Source organism: Camelus dromedarius, chromosome 15 (genome assembly GCF_036321535.1).
Source record: "Camelus dromedarius isolate mCamDro1 chromosome 15, mCamDro1.pat, whole genome shotgun sequence".
NCBI lineage: Eukaryota > Metazoa > Chordata > Mammalia > Artiodactyla > Camelidae > Camelus > Camelus dromedarius.
Window position 1 is genome coordinate 5,484,198 of NC_087450.1, and position 22,134 is coordinate 5,506,331.

The 22,134-nt window shown below is 40.9% G+C and overlaps 1 protein-coding gene across 1 annotated transcript in view; it reads right to left on the minus strand.

Moving 5' to 3' along the window:
• Nucleotides 1-2,871: 2,871 nt before the first annotated feature.
• Nucleotides 2,872-22,134, minus strand: part of LOC116155726 (trafficking protein particle complex subunit 9-like) — a 91,145-nt gene continuing 71,882 nt past the window's right edge. The window contains exon 6 of the mRNA XM_064494286.1: nt 2,872-3,186. The gene's annotated coding sequence lies outside the window, so the exon portion shown is untranslated. The remainder of the gene's footprint in view (nt 3,187-22,134) is intronic.

Genomic DNA, 22,134 nt, shown 5'->3' on the forward strand with positions numbered 1-22,134 from the left:
GTGTTCCTGGCGCCAAGCATTTCCCATGTTAATGGTCGCCGGTTCTCACAGTCACAGCGCTCTGTGCAGCCAATGGCCTCCATCGGACCTTGATCATCTACCTGTCACGCCCAACAGGCTTCTCCACAAAGGCAGGAAAGCTGGCTTTCCAGTGCATACAAAGCCATCCCTGGTCTAACCTGGGCTCTTCTGCGGCTTCTCCAGCCTAAAGGCAGCCATGAAACTGCTCAGAGTTTGTACATAAGCCACACTACCTCTCTCCATCTGTCTCCCCAAATATACTACTTAGCTATGACCATTTTGATAATCTTGGAAACAAATTTTTAAAAACAGAAAAGAAAGGATTCTGGAACAAGTACTTAATACTTACAATTTTAAATGACAATTTACAAAGTGAGTATTTACAAACCGATTCTGCATTCCTAGGTGTCAGTTTTAACAGTTACAAAATATAATAGCAAAAAATTCTCACTTACAGAATTAACAAAGACATCAACAATAATCTGGAATAAACTCAAAATTAAAGCCCATGTTCTACATGGAGAAAACTACTGGACTCTACTGAGGAGTAAAGTAAGAGGTGTGAATGTAGAGACATCAACATATTGCATGGAGGAAAGCAGTTTTGTAAAGATGTACGTTCTCCTAAAGATAATTCAAAACTTACTAAAAAATCCCATGAAAACCCTTATCTGTCTTTTTTAACTTGAACAAAGTATTTTAGAATTCTTCAGGAATAATAAATTCATACTAGCCAAGAAAATTTGTGATGGAAGAAAAGAATCAAAAAAAATCACACTTTCAGTTATTAAATAAATTTTTACAATATGTAAGATATAGCGCTGGAGTAAGAAAGTAAAATTGACAGAAATAAACCATGAGCTCAAAAAAAGACTCTAGTGTACATAAGTATATTGTACAGTTGGGATTTCAAATCAAAGAGCAAAGTATGAATTCAATAATTTTACTGGGACAATCAGAGAATCACTTGGAAAGAACAAATTCTATTCCTGTGCTAATGACCACAAGAAAAATTACAGATAGTGATGTAAATATTAAAAAGTACTAATAACAGCAAATGCAACTCTTTGCTCATATTAATTCAACTTCTCCTCACTATAACAAGTACTATTATCATCTCCATCTTAGAGATTAAAAAAACTTACAGAAGAGATTTATATCATTATAAGAAAGTGTTTCTAAGAATAATACCAAAGATAAAACCCAAAAGGAAGACATTTACAATCTTAAAAATATTTTGGGCCACAAAGAAAATAAAAAAACTACTGAACAAAATGAAAGGCAAGAAATGACAAGAAAAAGCTCTGTGATACATGTTGATGAAGACAAGGGGTTAATGTTCTTAACATACAAAGAGCTGTCACAAAGCAACAAGAAGCTCCCTCACTTAAATGTGTGCAAAGGACAAAAGGGATCATTCACTTTTAAAAAGTCAGATGGCTAATGAGTGAAAAATGCTCAATACCTCACTGGTCATCAAATGCAAACTAAAACAATGAAAAAGCACTTTTGTTCATCATATTGGCAAATATTTATAAAAGATATTCTAGCTAGTGTCCATCTGTGAGAGAACAAACTGTGAGTGACATTTTGGAGGACGACATGTCAATGGATATGTAAACTCTGAAAAACGTGTGTACACACAGACACAACTCAACTTCTAGGAATCATTTCATTTAGAAAAAAAATCAGTTCAAAAGATGTACTCATCAGAGCATTTACACAGCACTGTTTACAATGGTGGGATGAAAAGCTGAAGTGAAATCACATCCAGTGATTGAGAATTGGTTACATAAGTTATTCTACAGCTTTTCATTCCCCACTGGAGAAGCAATTTCTAGAGTCACTTGAAAGGAGCCTGTGATGAATGTAAATGTCACATCCAGGGACTAAATTTCCAGAAGCCTTAACTAAAGGAATACTCATACAAGATCACAGGTATGTTTGTACAAGAGGGATGCCAGTCAAACATCCTTTCTGAAAGTGGAAAATGGAGAAAACTTAAGGGTCCAACATCAAGAAAATGATGCGGTAAATCACGGCAAGATGTGGGCTCTGAAGGGGCCGGTGATTCGGCATTGTCCAGGGCCTTGTCCACATCACTCTCCCACCAAAGGTGTCCTTCCACAAGAGACCACACCTGCACATCAGGAGACCCCTCCTCTCTATCTGAAAGGACCGGGTGAGTCTGGAGTGGGAGGACGTCTATGATATACCCGTGAGTGAATAAAGCGAGCTGCAGAACACATATAGTACGGTCTTATTTTTCAATAAAGCATATATACACACACATATACATAGATTTCTCATATAAGTGTATGTATGTAGGTATGTATGTATTTATGGGTATATATATATGTCATAGGCGTAAACGTCATGAAATATATACACCACATTGTCAACAGCTTTTACACTCAGGAAATAAGGGGAAGGGATTTAGGGGCCTTTCGGTACCACCACAGTTCTCTTTTCAGTATTTCAGTTAAGTATACTTGAATTTAAAAGTTTATTTAAGTCCGAAGTAAAATGGACGATGCCTCCACAAGACATAATGCTATACTGGTCATTAAAAATCATGCCAGCGGAGATAGAATATTGCAGAAAAACATGTAATAAGCCGAATGGAAAATGGAGGTCTCCACACAGTAAACAGGCACAGAGTGCTCACTGGTTTTTATGACAGAGGTGATACACACTGACGAAAAGGACAGAAAATAGATGTTAAATTGTTAATTACTGTCTCTGAGTAGTGGGACAAGGATACCCTCTTTTGCCCCTTTTTTCAGACTTATTATATTAAATACACATTACTTTTCATCTGAAAAAAGCATTTTTAGATGTCTAGTACCATGCATTGGAGAAAATACATGAGTACTTACAGAAACAAATAACTAGGAGACACCGCAGCAGCTTCAAACAATGTAGAATGGGCGATCCTGAATAACAATGCCCAGTAACATAAGGACCCACAAAGTGAGAGCACCTGCTGTAACAGGGCATGGCCCCCTTCTATTTGTCAGTTGTGTCTTCAGGGCTGAGGCAGATCTGAGCACGGCCAGTGTCAGTGCTGGTGTCTGGATGGATGCCACTGGAGGTGAGGGCACCTGCAAGCCGAGAGGAAGAACAGAAATCATCCTCTGCTTTTTCTGTCTTGTTTCTTTGTTACTGTAAAAGAGAGACATAAATAAGATAAACTAAATCTTCCCTGCTGAAATTTAAGTAATGAAACCGTTTTTAAAGTCTTCACAGCTTATATTCTGCCTATAACTGTCTTTACAACAAAGCATCATATTTATTACATGTTAATTAACTCAATTAACTCCCTGTTGAAACCTATTAAAGAACATGAAATGCACTACGTGAAAGCACCACGCCTGCAGTGACTACCTCAGCTGTCTTGACGACAGTGCAGTCAGCCCCCACCATCCCGTGACCCTGAACTCCTGATGCTGCAAAGAGAGCACGCTGCCTCCTCAGATGGAGAGGAACTGTGAAAGCATTTTCTGAAGTCAACAGAACTGACAAAACATAACTGACAAATCCCAGGCTTCTTGGAGGATGTCATTTTCTGTTTCTGGCCAACACCCGTCAATGAGCAGAACCACCCCATTCCGAGCCATGAGACTCACGTGGGAAGCAGTTTTGGAGAAATTTCCAGGTATAGAATATAACCAACTATACATAGAACTCTGACAAAGGAAAAGATGAAATACTGTGATTTTGGAAGACACTCAAAATATTCTCCTAAGCCTTAGTAGCTGGAAAGGCTGGGCTTCTCCTCATCCACTTATTTATTTCACATCCAGTGAGAATCTCCCACAAACCCTGTTTCCCTGTGTCTGCTGGGAGCCTCAGGCACACTGTTGCTGTCGATCTTATAAGTCACAGCAAACTTATAAGTCTTATATGTCTCACGCCTGCAACCCTCACACAAGCTCGCCTCCTAGCCTCACTGTCTGAACTTGGCCCCATTTTCTCACCTGCTTATTTGGTATCTGTTCTTCTGTAAGCTGCCTGAAATGCTTTTTGGAACAAGTCAGAAGAATGAGTGGGTAGAGAACTGGACAGATGGACAGGTGAGAGGTGGGCAGACAGACAGAGAGACTCCAAGAAAAGGGGAACAAAGAAAATTTCCTATGCAGAACCCTCTTCTAGTCAGGGAAGAAAACCGCCACGGAGACGTGTGAAGAGGCAGGTGGCTTAGGGCTGTTTCCCTGGATTCCATGAAAAGTCACAACAAGAGATGAGAGGGTAGAACTATAAATCATAAAAGAAAAAAAGCATGCATGCTTGAAAAATATATCTACAATATGTACTTTCTAAAGAATAGATTCAAATCAGCAAGGCCCAATAACACAATTTTTGGGTATTTAGAGAAGTGAGAATCCCACATCCAAACCAGAAGACATCCCTTTGGCGCATTGAGAGTCTATACGGTGTGGTCATAAAGCTGTCTCCGCAAATCCATTCTATCCTGCACTTACGAGGAATGAACAGCTGTGCTCGGGCTGCCCACGTGCGTCATTTACACCCCACAGCACCTCTAAGGTGGAGGGACGCCTAGCGAGACCCGTCTCTGCAGGACAGGAAACAAGTATGGGAGAGGCTAAGCCGACCTACCAGTTCTCCATCTCACAGGACTGGTCACTCCAGAGCAGGACTCGATCTCAGACCCATGTTTGTAACCACAGTACTACCGTGCTTTATGTGCTTTTTGTGTGTATAATACATTTGTTTCTGGCATGAAAGGATATTTAATAAATTTTCGGTTGTCTTGTCTATCTCATTAGCTCACAATCAATCTTTATACAGTTGAACTGTACTATTTCAAAAAGAGTACAACAGAAAGAGCAGGGGTCAGAATAAGAGGGGCTGCATTCTTTATCTGGTACCTCATCTCATCCAAGTCCCCAACCAGGGAGAAGGAGCAAATGTTTTCATCTTTTAAAGAGAGGGTTCCAGTGATGGTGACTTACTCAACTCCAAAACCAAGGCTGGGGGTAGGGCACAGGCAGCAACCAGAGCAGTATCACCTGTAGGAAGGAGAAAAGAGCTCACGGGAGGGCTCAGGGGGTCAGCCTGATTTAATTTCAATTGATAAAAGAATACCACAGTCTGAAAATACTACCATGCCATGGATTTGCGCTTTCTTGACATCTAGCAAGTTTCCACAGCCCACATGTAACATTATCATGTACCAGTGAAAGGAAGAGTGTACAGAGAGGGAAAATCAATGCCACAGGCAGGCTGAAAACCAGACTAGATGAAAGGAAGACAAAGGGCATAGTTAAGAGGAGGGGAAAGGCTGGGAAAAAGACATCATCAGAAGGACTCTCAAGCATCATCCAACAATCATATAATCATTCATTCAAGAGAGGGTTACTGAGGTCCTATTTTGTGCAAGATTTTTCACAGGGCAAAGAAAGAGCACAGCCTACATGGTGGCAGCAATTGGCAGGGCTCAAATACACTTCTGATCCCGGTAACTTGCACACTTTTACTCAGTATAAAGGCAAAGAAAAAAAGTAAAATAATACTCTATAAACAAAATGCATTGCTGAAAAAAATTAAAGAAGTCCTAAATACCTGGACAGACACACCACGCACATTCCTGGATCAGAAAACAGTGCTCTTGGAGTGGCAGTGCTCCCCAGAGCGATCCATACATACAACGTGGTTTCGATTACAATCCCAGCAGGCTCCTCTGCAAAAACTGACTAGCTGCTACTACAATTCATATGGGAATTCGAGGGTCTCAGTAACCAAAATGTACTTGTAAAAGAAGAACAACATGAGAGGACTTGTAATTCTCAATTTCAAACCTTACAACTGTATCTCCAAGTGATATTTGAGGCCATTTTTAAGTTATTATTGTGTTTATCCTTATTTTCCAAATTCTCTAAAATGAATATATCTTTTACAGTAAGAAAAATAAAAAGTAAGGTATCTTTTAAAACATGCACACCGATTCATTCATTGGGAAAAAAAATATTTTAATTATAAAGAGGTAAACAAATATCTAGTGAAAAAGGACTACTTAAAAACAAGAGTGCATTTTCATTTTTCATAAATTGAAATCTGAAAGCACAAACACATCAAGATTCTAAGGAGACCGATGCAACATATTAATATTTATTTCCAAAATTCTAATTTAACAATGAAAACTCAAGAAAGGTAAAATCATGTTTGACAGCCAACTGCAAACACATGGAGAGCAAAGTCCTAGAAATCACAGTTCCTTTAACTCTGCTACTACCTCAGTAGGAGAGGAAATTCCTCACTGAGAGGACAGTGGAATCCCATGCATAAGACAGGATACGCAGTACAAACTGCACTAGAATCAGGGGTAATTTTCTTAGACGAACTCTACGGCTACAACATTGCTGAAAAACTATAAAAACATTGACAGACATATTAAAACACAGTCATATATATTATACAGAAACATATGAAGTCTGCTCCCATGTTGCATAGAAATACAAACATATTTGTTCATTTATGGGCACTGATTACTTTTTCCCAGGTAGAATATTTCAACTAATACAAATAATCAATAATACAATCCTCTTGTCAAATCTAGTTGATAAGTTACTCTGCTATGTAACCATAATGTGTCTAAGATAGTTCTAAAATTAGTGAAAAAATCTTTTTATGGTTCCCTGAACACTTCTCAAAATTCCAAGCTAAATTTTAAAATAGATCAGAGCAGTATTTCTATATGATCTTTTCCCTCGTGAAATGAACACAGTCTGTTGTCAAAATTCTGTCCTTAAAATGGTTCACGAGCACTGTATCCTAAAAAAAACTGCTGGACAGCAAGGCACTATCCAGACAATGTGACCAAACCAATGAAACACAAGGAAGACAGTGACCCTATTCTGGAGGGCTTATATATGTGTCAACACAGGGGTTTTTATTTGATTGGTTTGATTTGTTAGAAAAATAAAATCACTCAAGTACTTTCTTCTTTGAGCATTCTGTAAGTCATGACTGTGTTTTTAGTGTCATGAGCAGGAAAGACTTAAGCATGACTTGATTAGGTCAACTAGCAACAATCATCACTGGAGAGTGAGTAATAAAGAAGTTAACTGATAGCAATGCTTCTGCCTACATGAGACCTAAAATAAACCTACACTGACCTCTGCAAGGAAAATGAGGAGATGAGGTCCCCAAAGAGAAAACAAACTAACAAGAAATCAAAAACGGAAACACTTTTTCATTAACGATTCCAGGAAGGAGTGGAGCATGTTGATGAAAAGCACAGATGTTGGGGACAAACATGAGGGTCTGAACTCCCACAGCACTGGGTAGCTGTGACACTGATATGACAGTGAAATTTTCTGCATCTCAGTCTCCTGTCCATAGACTGGGGACAACAACAGCACCCGTCTCCTAGAACAGTCCTAAAGTAAGTTATTTTATATATAAAAGTTTAAATAAAATACCTCAGATTTTAAATATTACCCCAAAAGGACAAGGAACAAAGAAAACAGAGATAAATTGGAGTTCATCAAAAGTGAAAACTTTGCTTCAAATGACACAATCCAGAAAGTGATAAAACAACACACAGGAGAAAATTTTTTCAAATCATTTATCTGATTAGGAATTTGTATCTCCAAAAAAAAAAAAAAAAAAAAACTCCTACAACTAAACAATACAAAGGCAACTCAATTAAAAATTGAATAATGGATCTGAAAAGGTATTTTTCAAGGAACATATACAAATGGCCAATAAGCACAAAGAAACGATGTTCAATATCATTAGCTATAATTGAAAGCAAGTCAAAACCACTAGGAGAAACTGCTTCACACTCACTACAGTAGTATATACTCAAAAAGAGAATAACAAACAGTAATGAGGCCACAAAGGAAGCGGAGATCCCAGCCCTTGCTGGTGAGGACTTAACACAGCGAGGCCGCTTTGGAAAACAGCCTGGAAGGTCCTCAGAGAGTTAAACATTTGGTTTATGAATGGCCCAGCCTTTCTGCTCTCTGGGCACACACGTAAGAGAACTGAAAACAAGTGTCCACATAAAAACTACAGGAATGTTCACGGCGCCATTATTCATCACAGACAAAAAGCAGAAACAAACAAAATGCCTATCACCTGATGAATGGGTAAAGAGTGGGGCCCAGTCATACAGTGGAATATTATTCAGCAATTGCAAAGCATAGAGTACTGACCCAGGCCACAAGTTTGACAAACATTCAAAACATTACTCAGTGTGAAAGAAGTCAGTCATAATAGACGGTTTCATTTACTTGAAATGACTCGATTTACATGAAAATGTCCAGCACAGGCAAATCCTCATAGAGAGAACAGTGGCTCCTTGGGGCTGGGGGAGGATGGGGAAGATGTGAATAACTGCTTATGTATACGGGGCTTCCTGTTGGGGGATGAAAATGTTCTAAGATTGACTGGAATGCACAATTCTGGGCATAGAGTAAAAACCGCTGTACATTTTAATGAGTGAATTGTATTAAAACTGTTAAGAACAAAAGCACCTAGGGCCAGTAACTTCCCATAGTAAACGCAAATTGCTAATTTTATTACAGGAAGAAGAAACTGCCCTCAGCATGAAAGCAGGAGATCTTCAAATGTGGGTAAACTGAAATTGGATAAGAGCATTTCACTTGAAACACTTGCTGAGTTTACACGAAATATTCAGAAATAGGAAAATCAGTTTGACATCACGAGGAAGCATTCTGCTTCAAATGAAGCTCAAGGATTCGGCAAGCCCAGCTGCTAAAAATGACCAGAGAAGAAATCTGGTTCTTAAAACAAGCACCAGAGCCAACAAGGAAATGGTGGTGAGGAAAGCAGGAGGCCGAAAATCTGGAACAGTTAGCTACAAATAATTTCTCCACTGAAAATTCAAATATAAAATGAAAGCGACGCAATGCTTTGTTGACCTCACGTGAATGGGCTTCCTACGGTGCTCGACAGTTCTGTAACCCCGAATGAGAGACTCAGGAGAATCAGCATGGTTCCTGGGAGCCCCAAGTGACTGCCCACCAGCACGCAGACCACCATCACATCTGCCAGGTTTCAATTGCAGACAAGAGACCAAGTACTGAAAGGCATAGGAAATGTTGACCGGGGAAGAAAATGCTGCAGTCAGTCCTGGGACAGAGGCCCTGTGAGCAGAGGCCAGAAGGCTGCAGGTGAACTGGAGTTGCCCTGGGGCAGGAAGGGACCACAAGGAAGCAGATCTCAATCCTCTACTCTCTCTCCCTCTGGTAGGAGAGATAAACCTGCATCTTTCTCACCTGGAACTGTGGGTTCTGGCTGGCAGAAATCTTACAGACACGGAATGATTATTCAAGACTGGAAAAAGTCCAGCAATCGATAGGGAGTAGGGAGCCAACTCCACGAGCCTATCAAATGCTCCCATATTTATTGTGTATAATCAAAGGAAATAGTCATTAACAGTTGTGTGATAGTAAGCAGAAACTTGGGAAAAGTGGATGAGACAGAGATTACAGAATCCACCATGAGTACAAAGTCTTAGTGTATCTTTAGGGAAGTCATGGGGTGAGGGGAACAAAATACATTCTTTAGATATGTGAATTTCAAAACAGACCACCAAACCTGCCAGTTCCTTGTTTTGCGGATAACAGACTATCTAACAGCACACAAGCCCAGCTTTTATAGCTGAGGTCCTGGGTCCTTGCTTTGCAATGAGCAGAGTGCTATATAAAACCTCAACTACGCAAGCAAAGCATTGTCTCTGCTTTTTAAGGCAAGGAGACAGGAGTGAGGATGAACAGGCGCTTGCTTGCAAAGCAGTTACTAAGCATAGTTTTTCTTCTTAAAGTTGACAGGCGGCCTGGGTCTGCTACAATTTGTTAACCCAATCAAGGGCTCCCACATTGAACCATTATGGAGAATATCCTGGGATGACAAATCCTGGTTTTGGGTCTTTTCCTGCCAGCTTCAGCCACTCTAGAAGGGTCTATGCACATCCCTGAATAACGATCCCACAGAACCACCCACACTCATAACTCCTGGTGCTTGAAACTTAATTTTAGCTCTACACAACTTAACTTAGAAAAGTTTCAAAAATAAAAGATATTATATACTTTTTATAGCTCATCATAGGATTGATTTTTCTGATTGCTCTAAGCTGCTTCTACTTGGTAAAGCACCTAAATCTGCCGGTGAATTCAATACTTTCCATTGGGCATAACTAGCCAGTTTGAGCACGTTAAGTTCAATTGGTCAAATATCGATACACTTAATTGATTTTATTGTTCATCAATTTCAGCCGGGAGGAGAGGGAGTGTCACTCTGTTCCTCAGCCCACCCTCAACTGTTTTCTCATCAGCAACTCAGGCCTCCTGAAAACAAAAAAAAAGCATTTGTTTCCCTTCTTCTACACATTCCACAAACCAAACAGGAAACATCAGCCTGAAGAAAGAATTCAACACAAATGTTAAAACAAAAATCTATAAACCTGAAGTATCTCCATCTCCGAATCATGATACACAATGACATGAGAGTAAGTATGTCAGGCACAAAGCATGCGTCAGCCTAACCACCTGATTTATATTCTTCAAAGGAAGGAAGGTTTTCGTATTTTTTATTATCACTCTTTCTCATTGCTTCTGATTAAGCCAAAAAATAGTTTATGAAATTATTTAGCACTGCAATAACAGATTTTTGTTGTATCAATTACAGAAGGCATTCAGAGGGGATAGGAAAACCCACCTCTGTAAAAAATTCAAAATATCTTCCCCTGTTAAGAACACGTATACAAAATGCAACAGGGAATTCAAATTCTTGTGGAGAGGAGCAAAAGCCACAGAAAAAAAACAAAGTAATACTATGAGTCAATTCAAAATTCGCTGGACAAACATGCTCAACGCATTCAATGAATTTTAAAGGCACACGGCAAGCCATTCACTTAATGATATGCAGGCTAGAGGAAGAATTTCCCTCTTTAACACACAGCAGAAATCAATAGGGTGCTCCACCAAACAACGACCAAAGAACAATCAAGTTTTTAACAGTTCTGATAAATCAGTATGTTCTAAAGATGAAAATCCAAAAATTTTAAACATTCATTCACACCACAATGAAACAAGCACTTAAAAAAACCAAAAAACCCCAAAGAAACTAAGCACATAGATCATGTACATAGATCAATGAGAATTTCTTTTGCCGCTGGAAGAAAGAACAGGCTATAGACTTTTCCTTGAAAAATAAAACTACTTTTAAAGATAAATGTTAAAACACATTTCATCATTCATGTTGCCTTGAAAAATCTGAGGCCCTTGTATCTGATTAGAAAAGCAATTCTGAGTAATAGTAGGTTACAATTCAGTGCCAGTTTGCTTTAGAATAAAAGAGAAAACAAAAGCTACTGTTCCTCAAATCCTGCACAAAGTGTGAAGTGCCTCCCGGCCTCTTTCTCCTCCCGTTTTCTAAGCTCATGCTCCCCAACCCTTCTGAAACAAGCATGAGAACCTCTTATTCCCAATATGCCAAATGACAAAAGAACATCAATTTATTTGTGTAAATATATGCCTACACCTTGAACTGGAGGAGAAAGGTATCAGAAGTCTATATGGAACTTATTTCTACCTTCCTGAAATCACACACACAATCGTTCACAGAGACACAAACATATTCCCCCTGGATTACTGGGCACTTCACAAGCTTAGGACTTTCAACTTCTAGAAGATAAATTTGTAGTTAGTTTAACATACAAAACTGTCAGCTTTTGAAAGCCTTGATCATCTGCTAAACCATCCAATTATCAAAGAGACCCAATTAGCCTTCTCTGTAGAATGTAATTTCCCATGATGACAAAACAGACCCTAAGAAGTACTGGATCCAAGTCTCGTGTTTATCACTAGCTATGATCGTTTTTAAGCACATTAACAGATTCAGAAAGGTTTGTCCCAACAACATTTATTCTTCTTGATATAGTATACATGTTCAAATGCCTATACAGAGACTATGTCCCATGATGGTGTTTAAGAGCTCTTTTGTGTATTACAATATTTATTTTTAAGTGCAGACAAGGAGGGTGGGTGTTACTCAGTTGTAGGCCAACTGCTTAGCATGCAAAATATCCTGGCTTCAGTCCCCAGTACTTCCAAAAAAATAAATAAAAATTAGTGCATATTTAAAAATGAGTAAAGATATAAAAAAATGCAGACTAAAACCCACTGCAATCTAGGAGCCACAATTGGAATAAAAAAACAAGTGTTTCTATCAAATATTGACTATATGCCAATCACAGAGACAACCACAAATCACACCTGATAACCATCACGTGTGATTCTCAGCAACACTACTAAGTAGACATGGATGAGAAACCCGGCACTGCGGATGAGGAGACGGGGCTCGGAGGAGCCGGGGACGCTGACCGTCCTGCTCCCTGTGACACCGCGTCTGCCCAGGGCAACCGCTGACGGAGCTGCACTGAGGGGACACCCAGCTGTATGGAACGTTGGGGCACTGGGGAGTCCCAGAAAACACAAAAATTGTTCAGTGAAAAACCAGCTCAAATATATTACACTGTGCCACATCCTTTAAACAGGGAACATGACTGAGAATTTTTGATGCCTCTGTGTCCTTTCTGCCATCATTAATATTTGCCCTCTCAGCGTGACCAGTGATGAACTGGACCCCATATGAAGTGCACTCAGATGGAAGATCATTTGAAGCTGTTTTATGAAGTTTGTAGGACTCTGTCCATGCCTCACACAGGCGGTCATCCATCACTTCTCCCCGGTGTGGATGTACCACCTGAAATCGCTCCTTTCTGCTTTTTAATGTCCCTTCATCTACTCCAGACTTTTCAACAGCAAAGAATCAGCTCAACCACAGACAGTGGACAGCTTCTCACCAAAGGGATTTGAACAGCCCATCGGATTACCTGGAAGCCCTTTTCTTCTATTAAACCCACTTTGAGGTAGTTCATCATTTTCTGATTGGTGGACTTGGCCTCTGACTGGCCTTCTCAGAAAGCTTCCAGCCTCACATCCGGGGATGGGATAGGACCCTGATATTGGGGTAAAAAAGTGCTGAAGGCGGACATCATCCAGTCAGGTCTGCACTGGTAGAAGTGCCACAACGTGCTCAAAAATTATACAGTCAGCACCCCTGGGCTCCCATGGACTGATTTCACATTAACCAAACGCATGAGACACTGATGCAAGAAAACCAGAAACTTAACTTATTAATGTAACAGAAGACGTGAAACTATGAACCAGACTGAAATATCAGAGTTCAACCATGAGTACATGTTCTCCTCAATGTACCAATCACGGGGAGGCAGTCACATGGCAAGCATGGACAGAAGTAGAGCAGGAAGGGTTTTTAGATTAACTCAATGGACTAAATTTCTGTTATACCAACAGATCTACTGCCTGGAAAATAACGCTAATCACGGTGCACTCTTCATGGACAGTGGCCGAGACACGACTGTGAGCAACTGTGTGACTCTCCTTTCCCTGTCCTTTCTGGGCTAACGGATGCACAGACGTACAGTGATCAAGGCATGCAGATAGATCTAAACACCCAAAGCCCGTCTCTGTGAGCCTCAAAACCAGACAGCCAGGGTTTAAATACAAGCTCTGCCACTTACTAGCTCTGTGACCTTGGCCAACATACCCTCTGTGTGCCTCAATTTCCACACTGTAAAGCTGGGATAAAAATCAAACCTTCCTTACTCGCTTGTTGAGAAGATTGAAGGATACACTTCTGTAAAACGCTCAGAAAAGAATGTAGCACTTTTATGGTGCTCAACAAATGTCAACTTAATATTACAGTGGTTTACAAGTCTCCCTTCTAATCATCTTCTGTGTTTCCTGGCACGTCAAAGTTCCAAAGAAAATCCTTATTTCTCCTTTTATAAACTCTTGGTGTGCACCCTTCTGTTGATCCCACCACGTCTTTAAACTGAGGGAGCGGATGCCTCCTCCCCACTCCTCTGGGCCATGGAGAGTGCTTCCCCCTTCACACCCCTGACACCTTGCCCACAGCTAGCCCTCCTCACACTAACAGAGTGAGGTGTGATTCCAGGGAGACAAGCAGGGCATGTGAAACTCTTCCTCTCCCTCCAGGTTTGGCCACCCTTGGGAAGAACCCGGGATGCTCCGCTCCATGGCAGGGCAGCCCTGTGCATGATGGGGCAGATCCTCTCAAGGGAAGGCTCGCTGTGGCACAGAGATACCTGGGACAGGGTAAGTCTCTACTTCTGGGACACAGTATCACGACACTCATTTACCCACAGCCCTGAAGTTCATGGAGAACGTGGCTTCATCAGTAACAAAGAAGACATTTAACGCCTGCCTACTCTTTTGTGTCATCTCTCAGTTGGCTGCTGGAGACAACATGTGTATAAGTATTGGATCCCCTTAAGCCCCAACATATATGAAGTAACAAAAAATTCTGTGGCTTAACATTGTTTCAGGGCCACTGTGTAACAGTTCTGACTCTGCTGATGCTAAATTATGGGTATAGCATCTGCTGATGCTAAACCTCCTCAAATATCTTTCATCATAAAACCAGCTTTTCTTATTTTCGTGCTTCTTAGTAGTTGCCAAAGACCGTCAAATGATGGCATCACACAAAACAGCAGCAAAAGTTTAAGAGCCCTCTTGACATACCCACTGTGGTAAACATTTTACATAACTTCTAATTCTCAGAATTCTACAAAGCAGATACGAGCGTCCCCATCTCACAGACGAGGGGAAGACTCAGAACGAACTGACTCAGGCTCAAGTGGCTCAGTGGCAGCACGTGCAGACAAACCCAAGTCAAAACACTACACCCCTTCTTATATGTACCAAATCATCTCCCACCAATAAGCACAAAGCGGCGGGGTCAATACTCAGGGAACTCAATACACTTTTCACCTTTAAGTTGTTCCAGAGGCCGCTTAGAGCTGTTTTATAAAATTCACGTTCACTGGTTTCTAACACTGGAAGAAAAGTCCGATTTTGCCATTGTTTGCACAGCAAGTCTGAAAAGTTCACAGCGAGATGACAGAATAAAACTAAGATATAAGCAGAATAATTTTTCCAGGCAGACAGACACAATGGACAATGTGGTATTCTGAAGCATTAAGCAAAGTAATCAAAATAAAATCACGTTGTTTAAGCCTTCTTTTAAAATTAAGACTGTAAGAAGGTGCAACAGTGCCACCTATGGCTAAAAAGACCTTCCAGGTTGCCGGGAAACATGCAACACAAAAATTGCCTGTAGGATGAGAAACGAGAATCAGGTAACTAAAAGCTTGTGTACCACATACTGCACTTTGCTTCAGGGGAAGGGAGGGGTAGTCAGTATTTAATCTGATATTGCTAATACTCCTGAATATAAACAAAAGACACAGGCTCATGGAAACTCATCTTAGAAGAGGAAAGAATCCAGTCCAGCCACTTCATTTTACAGGAGGGGAGACTGAGACCTGGGATCTGTCCTCCTGTCAATCCGGAGCAAAGTTCCCCTAGGCCTCATGTCTTGAACTGTAGCAAAAACCAACAGATCTGTACTAGGCCTATATTCATAAAAGTCACGTCTGTATTTATCCAAAAGCAGATAATCTAAGTATCTTGCAAAATACTTCTCAAAGAGCTAGAAATCATATAAGTTTGTTGAAATACAAAAACATTTATTTACATAGTAAAACAGCATGAGCTTTATTCTCTCTATTAAAAAGTGACACGTTAAATCAATGTTTTGATATTTTAAACCTGTTAAGAGTGCAGGAAAAAAAATCAAAATTTTCTTTAATCACAAAATTGAGAAGCTTACTCCCTGAAAATGATCAATGTGGATTTTTCTAAATTTAATGGATCTGTTCAGAATCAGACGAATTTAAATGTCTGAGTGGATGGTTACACGGCAACATGAATTCTGAGATGTAACAATACATATTCTGAGTAAATAATCTTCAAGGTCGTCTGCTTAAGGCAATATAACTAGTCCCTGTCTCATTAGAATGATACAGATTTCATTAAAACTTCATACTGCACACAAAAATAAAAAGAATCCTGGTTACCTTAAACCATATTCATATATATCATATATAAACATATTGAATATGCATCAGAAATAAGCCACATTCTTTAGTATTCAGAGTTGATCCTTCTAAACTATCTGGCGTTGTGACAGCATATTTTTATTAAGCACACCTTGGGTGCTTTGTATACAAGGCGTCTAACTCTCACAGTCAGACAACTTAAACCATATTACTCAAATTTCACAAATGAGGAAATGTACTTAAGTCATGAAAACAAATTACATATTCATCATCAGGAAAGAAAAGAGTAAAGATTTTAGTTACAATATTCACTGACAATCTTTTCTTCAATACTAAGACTACATAAAACAAATTCAGTCTTTGTAAGTATATCTGTCAATAAGGGCCACTAGAGAAAAACATGTAACATCATAAGCAATGGTTGGACTTTCAAAGCCCACTTCTCTTTTGCACAATAATTATTTTAAATGTTTTGTTTTAATGCTTACAGGGCACTAAAATAAAAAAATACTAAACTTTTAAGTCATTACCTGAGAATAAATCATTTCTGAAAATGTGCAATTTTAATTTATGCCACTCTGTCTCACATTCTCACTGGTGTCTCTCCTTTCAAGGCCTCATCAGGCTGACATCACTAAAATCGGTCATTTATGGACTTAGAGGTGTTCGGGAAAGCACTCAATGGGAGGCTGATTAGAGGAGCAATTAAAAATGCATCCTGTGCAGCCAGGGTTCCAGAACAGAGGTAGCCACCACCAGCTGCGTATGATTTGGGACAAGCTGCTCCATCTGAAAATCCTCAGCTGCATAAAAGGAGACAATGATACTTACGCTCAAACACCTGCTATGAAATAAAACATGAGGAAAGCATTTTAGCCTTAGGCAGGTGTCCATTAACAGCGAGTTTGGTCATTATGATGATGAGGATGGCTGTTAATAAATTAAGCTAGACCAAAAAGTAGAAATCACCATAAAGGAGAAATATTTTAAGTCAATGAACATTTCCTTTTGGATGGATTGCAGAATAATCTATTGATTTTTTTAATACACCAAGTTTTGTCCATTAATTATAGATTTACAGATTCACGGATAAGTCTCCAGCAAAAGAATTAGAGGCCTCTAAACTCTGAATATTAAGAAAGTAAAGTTTAAAAAAAACAGGGGGGAGATTATACCTCATTTGGGAGAGTATGTGCTTAGCATGCATGAGGCCCTCAGTTCAGTCCCCAGTAACTCCATTTAAAAAAATTTTTTAAGAAATGGAGAATTAAAGCAAAATGATGGAGGAATACAGAATTTTTTTAGAGACTCAACTCAGATTTAAGATGGGGAAAAAAACATCCATTTCTCAGAGGAATTCTTGAGAACTATGTAAACTGGGTCTGAGATGTCTAGTCTTTTAACATTATTCAAGAATTCATATTACCAAGTCTTAATACTACCTGATAACCCACAGTGGTGATAGTGATCGTAACAGCTGCCAACACGGATCGAGTTCCGGCTAGGACTGCTTTGTTCTGACATCTCTGCCCCTGAGGCCTCACCAGGCTGAGAGCACTAAATTCGGTCATTCATGAGCATCACGTGTAAGTCCTACATTTGTGATTCTCACTCCCCCCTCCCCAGCCCCTCTGAGGGAAGCATTGTTATCATGTTCTCCCCCGCAGACAAGGCCACTGAGGCACTGAGACTAAACCCGTTCCAGGTCACATCGGCATTAAAGGACGTCTGTATTTCTGCTGTTTTGCTTTTGACAAAGGAATCTGAGATATCAATTCAAGAGAGACTGTTAAATAATCAAGTCTGTCTGGTCTTCACCTCAAAGAGCAGATACTATAAATTCCTGATGTAGGATGAGGCTGCCGCCACAAACTGACTCAGCTTGAAATTAATATCCAAGATGAAGCAGCGGATACACGTAAATATTCACGAGTGTCAACTCTGCTCACGGGTCTGGGCCCTTCACTGCCTGAACGGGGGTGAAGTCCCCACCCGTGTCTGGGAGGGAAGCGTGGCTCTTCCTGGTCGCACCCAGGCTTCACGGGCTCTTTCCCCCCACAGACTGTCCTCAATGATTTAAAAGCTCTCAATATTTTTACACCATGCAAAACTGAAAGACATTTCTGCAGATGGAGTAATTTCTCAGGCTTAAACCTTTTTTGCCTACACTTAGCAAAGGGGAAAAATGAAACATGACTCTGCAAAGTGTCTGAGCCTCACCACTCACAGGATTAGAAAGGCCACAGCATAATATGACTCTTCACATTGCAGGATGAGGCCAAAATAAAGCAGCCCCAACCACAGGCACTCCCAGAGACAGCGCTCAGCAGTCTTCTGCACACTCACGGTTGTGCAGCCCTCACCACCATCTATCTCCAGAACACTCCATCATCCAAAAAGAAACCCCCTGTCCACTAGTAGTCACACCCCATCCCCCCTCCACCCAGCCCCTTGCAACCATCACCTGCTCTCTGCCTCTGCATGTGCCTATTCTGGGCATTTCAGATCACTGAAATCAACAATATGTGGCCGTTTGTGTCTGGTTCCTTTCACTTAACATGCTGTTATCAAGGCTCGTAGATGTTGAAGTGGTATCAGCATCTCGCTCTGTTTTGTTTTTTTTTTTTGAAAACGTTAAAGTTTATTAGAAGGTGGTAAGTACTATCAAAAATAGTAGATTGGAGCATAAGGTATTGTGTTTCAAAGGGAAAAAGTCGGGTTGAGCAGTCAGGGTGGACTTCCCAGAACAGGTGGACATTTTCATCTTCCCCTTTATTTTTTTTTCTTTTTTATTCACTCTTACGTCTGAATAATGTTCCAATACATGGAGATACTACAATCTGTTCATCCATTCAGCAGCTATGTATGGACGAGGTCCAGAAGAATGAGTGTAGGAGGTGACTAGCAGGGATGACATTAAACAAAGGGCAAGATGTGCTTTAAAAAAAAAGCCAACCAATGGAGGCACAAGGAAATTCACTGCGTTTCTGAGCAAAGTGCATGCTTGCTTTGGCAGCATTACCGTGCAGGGCTGGGGAGGATATTGGCAGGAATCACGGGGAGGGAATCACCTGAGAAGACGCCCCACTGCAAGTAGCTCAGCCAGTTCTCCTCCCTCATCCTGTATTGTTAGAGCCATGTTTCTTGGTTTCTCTTATTTCAAGTAATAGCACTTTAACTACACATCTGATCATCTGCATCAGACCACCTTACCTCCAAGCCACAGAAAATCATTCACTGACCGGAGCAGCTCCAGGACATAACGGTGATGTATCAGGGAGTATTGCAGCATCCCTGCCTGCAAGCACAAACCACACATGTGCCCTGGTGATGTCCGGAAAATAAAATGCATGGAAATATCTCACTGCTGTTACACGACATCTAACCCTAAATTTCCCCAAAATCATGCTGTCAAAGTATTACTCAACCCTCTTACTACAAACAACAACAACAACAACAACAACAACAACAACAAAAACGGCTAAGAAGGCAAATTTAGGCTCTTCCATTGAAAACCCGCAACCATCAATGTCAGTATCTGAGCTGGAATGCTCCTGACTTCAAAAACCACTGCGCAGTTACTTTTGAATCGTGAAAGGCCCATATGTATTCCGTGGATTATATTACAGTAGGATTTTTCATTTCAAAATTTCCAGTTGCAACTTTAGCACAAAAAAGTTTATGTTTCAGATTTCAAAAAAATCAATTATCTTCCACATTCTTAATGTTGATCCTATTATTATTTTATGAAGGGAGCTATGCTGCATATTATAAACCAACTGTTTGGTTTCTGCAAACAAGACCTTTATGACCTCACTATTTCAGAGCAAACTTTAATGATGCTTTGAGAGGTGGGGCCTGGGGCGCTTCCTAACAGCTCTTTAAATACCGACAAGGATGTGCTATTAAGTAATGCAAAGGCTCTAAGTCCACATTAACTAGGAAACCAAAGAAACTACACCAAAGCCTTACTTTATCATTTTTAAATATTCCTATTTTTTGAATATTAATGTTCTTAAAAGATATGATTTTTTTTGAGAAAGATAACAGCTGTATTAAATTTCCTCTCACCAAGAACGCAATTTTTATCAGGAATAAAACACCTATGGAAATCCAAAAGACGGATATTTCTACCAGAGTGTATATGCAGATCTGAACACAAACCTAAATCCTATCAGATCTCACGCGAACGATCTCAACAAAGTCCTGGGCTACCCTGGAACTTAGCTCTTCTGTTCCAAATGTTGGCTGAGCTAAGATCATCACACAAGGCAGGGAAGGAGAGAAGAGGAAAGTCCACCTGGCGGCCTCCATCTGTTTTCTTCCAGCCAAAAGGTGCCGCAAGGGCGGCCCCACTAACAAGCCCTCCCCATAAGAAAATCCATCATCCACACTGCCCCTGCCATCCCCAAGCAGCCCCGACGCCCCTCTCCCACGGGTCACCTCCCAGCCTGTGAATGGTTTTCTAATGACCCCCCCAGTTGGTGGCACCCTCCCGCTCTTCCCCACTACACACACACACACACACACACAGAGCAACGGCAGCCTTCCCAAAGCACAAATTTGATTACATCACCCCCACTTCAAACCCTTCAGAGGCTCCCTTGTGGAGTTCTAGCCCCACCCCCGACACTGCTCACCCAGCCTCACCACAGTTCCCAGGTCCCCAGTGACCTCAGGGGCCCCCTGACCTGCTCCTACTTCCCACTTGCCTCCAGGCTCATTTTGACTGTTTCTCAAGGAAGCCTTCCCTCCCCCCAACCTCCACACCTTGTTCCTCTGTTCCTAGAACATTCTAGGCTAAGTCAACTTCTGACACTGCTAAGCTCCCAAGAAGCAAATACATTTTGCTTACTAATGTGGGTCCACTCTCTCTCCCCTGGCCACTCAGAAGTGCTCGTGTAATGAATAAATGAATGAAGGGGTGGGACTCCAAGTTACAGACATACCTGCTCTCGCCCATCCCGACCCTTCTTTCTGTAGAATATCAGAAGCAAAACCAGAAGTACCTTTTCTGAGGGTCACTTCCTGCTGACACTCTTCACTGCCTCCTGTGTCAGTTCTAGTAAAACCCAAACTCATCCAAAGCCCTCCACCCAAGGTCATCTCCAGTGTCCTCCCCAGCAGGGCACCCTCCACCCTGGACCACACAAGGCACACTCCCCGAGTTTCCACCCCACAAGCCTCCAGGCCTCTGCCCGGGCTGCTCCTGCCACGTGAGCCATCCTCTTGATGCCTTCTCCTGGCTGACACTTACTATGTCCTCACAACTGAATGTAGAGCCCATTTCTTCCAGGAAGTCCTCTCTGATAATGTCCTTTTGGTCTTGACTGGGCTCCCTCTACATCAGCACTGCATGGAGACCAACTGGGTGTTTGCCTGCTCCTTTGAGACCACGACCTCTTGGGGGCCACTTGTGAAGGAGTGAGAGATTACAAGAGGGGTGGGAGAAGCAAAAAGCAAAAATCACAGCTGAAGTCCCAAATTCAAGGATTCTTTCTCAGAAAAAAAGAATAAAATATTTCACATGTATGCAATATGGTTACTATTTTTGTGGCTTGTGGACAGCAAGAGCTTGGTGTTCTAGTCCAAAATCCAGGTTACATGCAAAGAAATGTATATATTCATATCCAAAGGAAACCAGAGCTTCTCAACAACAGTTTGCAGTTAGAATTGAAAGGAATTTTGATAAGGGCAGTCTCTCTCTCTCTCTTTTTTCTTTTCTAGCATCATATAATTTTAGAAGTATTTGCGTGACTAAGAGTTGGCTACAGCCCGTAATTCTGCACTGGAGTGTTTGGGGCTGAGGAAGCCCGGATTACATGCACTGTGTAAATGCAATCACACCAACACAAAGACAGCGCCCTGGTGGTGGAGCTGATGTTCCAAAGCAGGCAGCCTTATGCTGTAAGAGAACTCTAAATAGAAAGGAAGAAATGCAATGTTCTGTACTCAATTTCATTCGCTATAAGGGCCATGAACTGATAGTATATCTTGTCTAGTGAAACCCAAAAATAAATTGTCAACGTCGATTTTCTTCATCTGACCGTTTTATGCTAACTTTATATATGAAACCCTCACTCCATACGGAAAGCTCAGGCCTACGCTGC